Source organism: Wolffia australiana, chromosome 6, assembly GCF_029677425.1.
Source record: "Wolffia australiana isolate 7733 chromosome 6, ASM2967742v1".
In the NCBI taxonomy this organism is placed as follows: domain Eukaryota; kingdom Viridiplantae; phylum Streptophyta; class Magnoliopsida; order Alismatales; family Araceae; genus Wolffia; species Wolffia australiana.
The window spans coordinates 13,308,118-13,315,434 of NC_135840.1; the positions used below are offsets into that span (position 1 = coordinate 13,308,118).

At 43.4% G+C, this 7,317-nt stretch overlaps 1 long non-coding RNA gene across 1 annotated transcript; it reads left to right on the plus strand.

Moving 5' to 3' along the window:
• Positions 1–5,291: 5,291 nt before the first annotated feature.
• Positions 5,292–7,096, plus strand: LOC144704779 (uncharacterized). Its single transcript, XR_013581904.1, has 4 exons — positions 5,292–5,538; positions 6,347–6,406; positions 6,486–6,736; positions 6,842–7,096. It is a non-coding gene; the product is annotated as an uncharacterized LOC144704779 (long non-coding RNA).
• Positions 7,097–7,317: the final 221 nt, after the last annotated feature.

Consider the following 7,317-nt stretch of genomic DNA (forward strand, 5'->3'; position numbering starts at 1 on the left):
GCTTTATAAGTTAATATAAAGTGATCTTTCACAACATTTCACTCATTAAGAAAATATTTTTTCTAATTTTAAAAAACATTAAATGAACTATATCCCTGAAATAGTGTATTATTTGTACCATACAATATGAGAACTGTATTAATAAGAAGATAATTTTATACCCCAGACACCGCCGGATGAGAAACCATACTTTGGACTAAAATATGTCTTTTTGGCGCTCCAACTTATTCAATCATATTAATTAAACTTACATTAGCATGGCGAAAGATTTGAATTAACATGGATCAGAGAATAAAAAGCAAAAACTTAGATTAGAATGTATTTGTAATATTTATACAAAATGTTTTGAATTCTTAGATTATTTATATAAGTATATTCTGCTAAACCACATTAACCAAGTAAAAATTAAATTTTTTATTCACTTTACTCATAATTGTGAAGACAGAACGAGTGTGCATGAATAAGTTAACCTCAGATGGCTCAGACAGAATTTCATGAAGAAATTCATGATTTTGTCAAATCGATTGTCCACCAAGGTTGAATTCTAGATTTTTAGTTCACTATTCCTTGTTTATCTGATGTGGAAATTTGAGGTAGTTTTATTCCAAGAATGTAGTCAAATCATATTCATCAAGAACTGGCAGAATTGTGCTACTTGAGAATTGATATTGCTCAATTGTAAGCTTCAAGGACATCATCGAATTGAACTTCTGCTGTGTTCTAAATGGAACACCCTGTTACTATGTCAAAATGTAATCTCAACTCACTGCGATCAAAAGACACAAAATATGGAGAGAGACAGAGAGGACATGCAATGTAGTTAAGATCTTCACATTCACCGCAGGTAAAATGTAGATATTGGTTGATATTGATAAGATAAACAATAACTCGTTGTAGTGGCTTGCAGCCGATCCTGTACCTTCAAACCTAGCCATATAACCACCTATCAAGATTGAATCCCGACGACTTATGATCAGCCTGAGAATCGCTGATGGCATATCAAGCCGGAATTTTATCACAAGCGTGAGAATTGTTGATGGCATATCATCACTTTATGAGCTCAAATTCATGCTATCATTATTAAGACATTTCAATCAATCTCGTCCATCACAAACTGGCATAGAACCATGGGACTTTTGTCACAATAATTGTGACTAAACCAAAACAATGATCACATACACCAATTCAATGAATGACGTGGATAAAGTAAAGATGTGTAGCATGGAAATTACACAACACATGATTCATACCTGTACATTTCCAACTTAGTCCTCTGGATTCTGAATGGATATCAACTGAAGTTTGTTGAGACGTGCTTAAATTTAGGAGATTAATCATGCATGAAATGAACTCCATAATGTGTCTATTACTGAATGAACATAAAAATACAAACTCCTACTGAATTACATATCCTCATGAGTGAGTGGATCAGATACCAAGTAGTTGGTCCCAATATGCTCAATAGACAACTGCCCGGACTGACCTTTTTCTTTCACAAATAGGAACTTGATATCAATGTGCTTTGACTTCATCAAGATCCTGTTGTTCTTGGTAAACATAATGGCCGACTGATTATCACAATAGAGGTTCAGCGGTCTTTCAATGCCATCAATGATTCTCAAGCTTGTGACCAAATTTTTCAGCCAATTGTCTTGATTTGATGAATCATAGCATGCTATATATTCGGCTGCCATAGTAGAAGATACTATCCATGTTTTCTTTGCACTTATCTAATATGTAGCTCCTCGTGCTAACAGAAAAATATAGCCTGAATTAGATTTTCCGCTATCAATGCATCCCGCAAAATCAGAATCAGAATACCCAATGATCTCCAAGTGATCTGATTTCTTTTATGTGAGCATATGTACTTTTTTTCTCTGTAGGTATCACATGACTCTCTTGGTAGCTTTCCAATATCCATACATGGATTACTTAAATTTTGGCCAAGTACACCAACAATATGAGCAAAATCTGGGCATGCACACAAACTTGTGCATACATAAGACATCCCAAAGCTGAGGCATAAGGACTGAAAGGATCTACAACAGCTGAGAGCATCTACAACTCGGTTGTCGAGCCCCGGCTTGTGTTTGAGACAGGACTGAAAGGATTGAAGGTATTCCACCAATTTAGCATGCTTCGAGTGAAGATGGCATTGAGTGTGAAGATATTTCAAGGCTTCTGATGTCGGACGTCATTGGGGATGTCGTCCGGTTGATAACGAATATGATGGTTCGGTAGCGATAAAGGATGATGGTATCGAATGTCAACGACGTCGTCATCTGACGGATGCAACCCTAACAGGTTATGTAACTACGACGTGATGAATGGGTGTGCTAATTGTCATTTGTGCAGGCTTTGACCCGAGGGAGGTGTCGAGATCCAAGCTTGGACAGTGTCGCTGGGTGACGGTGATGGTGGCCTCTCAAACCATGTTTGATCGACGTAGGAGTCTATGATCGAACGGAATCTATCAGTCGGGCTCGCACGTAATGGACGTACTCATCTGTACCAGTAAGACACTCATAGAGTCGTAATTTCCTCTCAATTTTCCTCTCTTACCTATCTAACCCAAGCGCGGTGGAGTCTAGTCGAAAGTAAACTACAAAAGGTAAATAAACAAGCGTTGGGAGAGGATGGCGTACCTTGTCGGTGTGGCTCGCAGTGCAGAATTTTTTTGACATCAACGAGGATTAAGAGCGGGTGGAGCGGAGAGACGCCGGAGAGCAGACGATAGCTCAACGAGCACGATCATGCTGGAGCGTCGGTAAAGGAATGGGGAGCCGAGTAGAAGAGAGAGGCAGTGGTCATAGCTCAAGCCAACTGCCAGTCTCGGTCGACGTACCCAGGGGTGTCACACAGTTGATGGAGACGGATGGATGTGGCGAGTGGGGCAACTAGAATTCCACCCTTGAGGCGGAGTTTCAGATTGCTAAGGTGACAGCTGTCGAGGTGTGAATGATTGGTTGAGCTCACAAGGCTACGGGGACATACTCACATAGATACTGAGTCCCTGCCACAATTGCGAGTCGGCTGGTAGCATATCAGCCCAGCAGGACTAGTGTTGATCAACAAATGGGGTAGAGAACCTTGAATGCGAACCTCGTCAACCGAGCGACCGACCCATGTCAGGGTAGAGGGTAATGCAGCCGGACATGCCAAGAGGAAGCAGACCACCGTGCTCCAGAGATAGGCATGATCAAGGCCGCAGGCGCAGGAGCATAACCTGGATTTGGAATCCTCCAGTCTACCAGGCAGCACCTGCAGTTCAGGCTCGTTGCCTGCTCTTCTCGTGCTGCGTTGGCTGGACTCTAGCTCGAGCCGTTGACCAACGGCAAAGCCACTGGCGGGATTGAGAAGTGGCAGGATCGTTAGTCCATTCAGAGACTACTGGTGCAGGAATACCCACCAATCCACAGTACAACCGTCACAATTGCTGGTGAGGAACTGTAAGACTGACAGACCTTCTATAATAGACTGACAAAACTCCGTCAGTCCTGCAAAATGATAACAGTTGGCGACTGAAATTTCCGAGGTTTGATTGGGGAACGATTCTGCCCAACGGATTACCCGGGAAGCACACTCAATCAAAACTGAGAGGCAATATTGACCTGCTGATGGGGAAAATGCTCAAAGCAGGCAAATTGATCTGTCAACGATCTTGAGAAGCCGTTGCTCGTTCTGGGAAGGGATTTTTTACCAGCGGGATCGAATGGGGAAGCACACCAAGTGAAATTAGGAATCAGGGTCGTTTTGCAAGCAAGCAGAACCCATTTCCTACCCTCTTCCTTCTCCTTCTGCTCCTCCCACCTTTGTATTCTTCTCAAACGAGGGAGGGAGACCAGAAAATAAACTACACAAATTCTGTTATTCTGTTCTTCATGGCCTTCCTGTTTAGGGCGCCCCCTCTTCCCTTAAAAAGGGGAGAGGTCAAATGGGCCCCCTAAATGGGTCAACAAGGGGGGGGGGGGGGGGAATAGGTGCGTTAGAGGGAAACTTATACAAATGGGCTTCCCCATTACAAAGTCAAAAGAAAAGGGAAAACATAAAAGAAACAAGATGGGAAAAACATGATGACAAACATACGGGATACATCGCCAACGCGACGAAAATACAATGACGAGATGGGAAAAACACAAAAAACACATGGAAGAATAGCGAAAATGAAAACATGATAATTGAGCATTCATCTTCCGATCTTTGACAACGGTGGCGGGGGGCGCGGATGACGTCGTCTACGATCCTTGATGGCGTGTGCCATCAACTTCATGGTCAGAAAATAACACAAATTCGCACGAGATGAGATGTCGCCAATCTCTATCTCTATTACTATAAAGCAAATACATGTGCGCTTCTGGCCTCTGATTGGCTGGAAAAACAGTTAGAGAGAAGAGAGAGTGTGAGAGAGAATAGAGAATGAGAGACGGTTTAGAACGGTTGCACTCTCTCTCTCTCTCTCCGTCTCTTCCTCTCTCACGCTCTCATTCTCGCTTTTTATTTCTTCCTCCTGATCTTCCTCTCTCGCCCCATCTTGCTCTCTCTCTGTCTCTCCACCGGAAGAGAACCAGATCATCAGAGCGGTGAATGGTCGTTCTTTTACTCTCTGGAGCAAAATATTTGGGAAAAATTTGGATTCCTTCTTGCTTATGTAAAATCGGCCGCCGGAGCAACAGTGTGCCGGTACGTTTCTTTGTTCTCGCGCTCTCTCAATTCCGTCGTCGCTCTCCCTTTCTATTCTTTTCTCTCGCTCTCACTCCCCTCTCTTTCTTTCTCTCTCACTCTCTCTCTCTCTGTCTCTCTCGGTCTCTCTTTCTATCGTTCACGCCCTCTCTTTCTCTCTGTCCCTCTCGCGTGCGCTCTCTTCGTCTCTCCCTTTTTCTATCTCTCTCTCCCTTCGCCTCTCCCTCTTTTTCTCCCCTTCTCTTTCTCTCGCTCTCTGACCCCCTCTCCCTCTCTCTTTCTCACTCTCTGTCTTGCGCTATCGATCTCTCCTCCCCTCTCCCTCTCTTTTTCGGTCTCAATCTCTCTCTTATGCCATTGAACTCTCTCTCCCGCTCTCTCTATCGCTTTCTCTCTCCCTCTCTTTTTCGGTCTCAATCTCTCTCTTACGCCATTGAACTCTCTCTCTGTTGGGGTGTGTCAGCCCCCCCATTACGGGAATGTGAAGGGGGAGGGCTTGACTAGTCAAACCCCAGTTGAAAAGTTTTAACCCCACTCCTCTTGTCTCTTTGTGGGAATATGAAGAGGCTCTTGGCTTTTCATATTCCAGACCTTTCAAATTCCCTGAAACTGTAATTGGCCCTCTATATATAGAGGGCAAATCTATTCTGAAATGCAAGGCATATGAGTTTTTTGTTTATTCTTCTTGTCTCTTCCTCTCTTCTCCTCTCTCTCTCTCCTTTGGTTTGTCTTCATCACTCCTTGGTGGCCGCTCCCTTGTCTTGGGAGTTTGAGGAGTTGCTCTGCAGCACCATACGAGAAGTCGTTGCCCTGCACCAAGAGCCTTGCACATTGACGTCACGCCGGTGACGTAAAGAGGTTCTTGTTTCCTGTCTCTATACGCCGACACAGTTATCACGTCCGAGTTGATTCCGCATTTCACCGTAGCATCTTGGGTCGTTGTCTCTCTTCAACGAGTTACAACACTCTCCCGCTCTCTCTATCGCTTTCTCTCTCCCTCTCTCTTTCTCTCGCTCTCTCTCTCCCTCTCTAGCTCTTTCTATTTCTCTCCCTCTCTCCTGTTTTATCTCCATCCTCTTGCTCTCTCTCTCTGTCCATCTTGCTCTCTCTCTCTCCTTCTCGCGCTCTCTCTATTCCGTCGTCGCTCCCCCTTTCTATTTTTTTCTCTCCCTTCGTCTCTCCCTCTTTCTTTACATGGATCTATCTCTCGCTCTCACTCCCCTCTCTTTCTTTCTCTCTCACTCTCTCTCTCTCGCTTTGTCTCTCTCGGTCTCTCTTTCTGTCGTTCATGCCCTCTCTTCCTCTCTGTCCCTCTCGAGCGTGCTCTCTTCGTCTCTCCCTTTTTCTATCTCTCTATTCCTTCGCCTCTCGCTCTTTTTCTCCCCTTCTCTTTCTCTCGCTCTCTGTCCCCCTCTCCCTCTCTCTGTCTCACTCTCTATCTTGCTCTATCGATCTCTCTTCCCCACTCCCTCTCTTTTTTGGTCTCACTCTCTCTCTTATGCTATTGAATTCTCTCTCCCTCTCTTTCTATCATTTTCTTTCTCACTCTCTCTTTCTCTCTCTCGGTCTCTCTTTCTCTCTTTCTCTCGGTCTCTCTTTCTTTCAGGAATCGTGTTCTGCGATGATCGTACAAACCATTTACCTGTGACCAACGTTGTTTATACAGAGGTTTTTCATTAAGTGATATTGAGTAGAAAGCTGTAGAAGCGTTCTTCTGCATTCTCAGGTACAACCTCAAACACCCTCCCCGCCTTCTTAATTTCAGTTCTTCCAAAACTAAGATCAATCTTAACTTCATCTTACAGGCATTCCCTCATCCGCAGTTCACTAAATTCATCATCATCAATATCATCACCACCATCAACATCATCAGCATCAACCAGGCAAAAAGTCCAAAATGTGAAAGAGTACTAGGCCAAACAGCTCTTCACCGTGAGAAGCCAACACATGGTTGAAATCCTATTGATAATGTGGCCAAGACAGCATGACAATGAATCTTCGCCATCAAGGCTTTTCCGCCGTTGCAATGCAGCACCAATGGCTACTAATGCAACAAGTAATACAACTACACCATTTTGTTTCACATCCTCTCTCACTCCACAAAATATCATGTTTCACTTTTAGGGGACATCTCAATTAGCTTATTTCTGCTATCTAACAGGGTCGTAGGAGATGATAGTTATTGAAACTGTGTCGCTGCGAAGAGGCTGCCAGCATCTCGATATTTACGCATTTTGTCTCCAGTGCACCTTAAATCACTATATCTCTCTTCTCATTGCACAAGTTTCCAAAAAATAACATCCTTTTAATTTCAGCTTGGGCGAATGCCTCCTAACGTCCACGCTGCATTGAAGGAAACATAATAATCAGCAAATCGCGCAAGTGGCAATCCGTGCGCGATCAGAGGCCAGAAGCGCACATGTATTTGCTTTATAGTAATAGAGATTAATGAAATTTGGAATCTACTTTCTGCTAAAAATGTATTTTAATGAATATTTGAATGTATTTTCGTGCAATTAATGACTTGAATGTATTTTCGTCCAATTAATGACTTGAATGTATTTTCTGCTGAAAATGGATCAACGGGAAATGCTGTTGATTTTTAAAACTATTTTCTGAGATTTTGAATCTATTTTC